Below are 2,019 nucleotides of genomic sequence, written 5' to 3'. Positions count from 1 at the left end.
CGTCTAATTGACAATTGGCCATTCGAAGTCACTATAAATCATTCCCGCCTCAGGTAAGTAGGTAAGGTATCGTCCAAGCGAGATATCTCAGCAAAACGCGGCCGGAATCCCCTAGTACCTACTAAACCCCCTTAACGCCGGCCGCGAACCCCTTCGTTATCTGCGAGTCTAAGTACCCACCCTGTTACTCACCCTGGTCCCCAAAACCCAATACGTATCGAAGTGGCAGTTGTTTGAGCTCCAGACAGGCGGCTGGCTCTATCTCAAAAATTACTGCCCCACAATGATGACGGTCGCCTAATCTTTGGTTTGGCCGCCCGGTAGACTGGGCGGTTCAAAAGCTCCCCCGCCTTTCTTAATGAGTGGTGAATGATTTGGTTGACTGAGACAAATATTTGCGCGCGACGCTTCAAAACAATCAAATAGGGCAGATACCTTCCTACAATTTCAGCAAACTTTTATGATCTCAATTAGATACAGAAAGACATGATGCCTTTGGCTGGCTGGCAGTTGTTCCCCAGGGAACTGAGAATGAATGAGCCATCTTCAGATATATGGTTGATAAGAGCTTTTTCAACTGATTTGAAGAAGACTCGGCGGCGCGCGTTTTCAGGTGAGACCAGGATTTCCGCAACAATGGATGTTTACAATGTTTACCATAACAATCGTGATTTCGTCAAAATTTCGTCTGATTTTTTAGGTTATAAATTCTCAACAATTAACCATGCTTAATAAACGGCAATAACATGCGTCTTCATTATAGAAGATTGACACTAAACGAGTAGAAAGACACTAAAGACACAGTAAGGTAAATATTTTCCAAACAATTTTTTTTAACAAATGAACAATGTTAAGAAATCTAAACCAGATGGTTTCATAGGTTTTGTACTTTATCACATCGTAAACGTGCATGCTAATATGCTTCTAGCTCAGCTGATAAGCGCAGGTCTAACGGTTTTTCAGAATTAAGCTTTTACCATGCGCATGACAATGGAGCATGTTATTAGTACTTAGGTAGGGGCCTAACTTATCCAGTGAATTCTGCTCGCGTATGCATAATTGATAAGTGATTATAAATAAGTAAAAGATGCCTTTGCGTTAGAAAGTTCCCATTGTAACGGGAATCACATTTGTCAAGTGAGGAAATGATTACTAGCGGCAGTTAAGCAAAAATAAATAATTGTTGTCACATGTTATAATCTTATGCTTTTTCCAGTGGGTCGGAGTGCTTTAATCAATCGAGATTAGTTGTGCGGTTATTCTAAACTGTTATTTGCTGCGATCCAAAAGGTAGATACCAATTCAGAGTAAAAAGAATAAAAAATTACTTTGCTTGTGGATTATTCTTCTTCGCCTAAATATTTTATACATGTAGTTTTTAATAAACACAATACGCATCTTTTGAAACGGACACTGCCGTGATATGCCGAAGTGACGTATAAGCCATTTTTTAGTATTCGCCAAAAAAGTGTTTTTAAATGTTTCCCCATTTTCCAGTTTTATTTATATAAGAAGCAGTCTTTATTCGTTGACATCAACTTAGAATTTAAAAAACTTTAATGAACTTATGTTCTTCTAAAAGGTTTGGGTAAAGATTACATCAGATGGATTAAGGTGTGAAAGTGCTTACGCTAACCCCTCTAAATGAGCTTTTAATAACTGTTTAACACGGGCTTTAAACATAGGTACACTGTTACTGTTCCGTATGTCTGTGCTGAGACGATTATACAAAGTTGGGCCTGTTGTGGCCAATCTTCTTTCTGCTATTCTAGTTGAAGCATTTTTTACACACAATCTATCGATAAACCTAGTCTAATTTTTCTAATTTTTGAATATATCTTTATTTGTACCAATTCATCATTACATTTATATTACACTAGCTGATCCCATACGAACTCCGTTTCGCTTTTGAACTTGGAATATGTCATGAACAGTTTGTATGAAAGTCAATTGCCGAAAATTTTCCAGATGCACTTCCGAATTCATTGTTAAGTAATAATTGCAAAAATATTGGACGAT

Source organism: Uranotaenia lowii, chromosome 2 (assembly GCF_029784155.1).
Source record: "Uranotaenia lowii strain MFRU-FL chromosome 2, ASM2978415v1, whole genome shotgun sequence".
NCBI lineage: Eukaryota > Metazoa > Arthropoda > Insecta > Diptera > Culicidae > Uranotaenia > Uranotaenia lowii.
The sequence above is the reverse complement of the archived record's forward strand: the minus strand, read 5'-3'. Positions refer to the sequence as shown.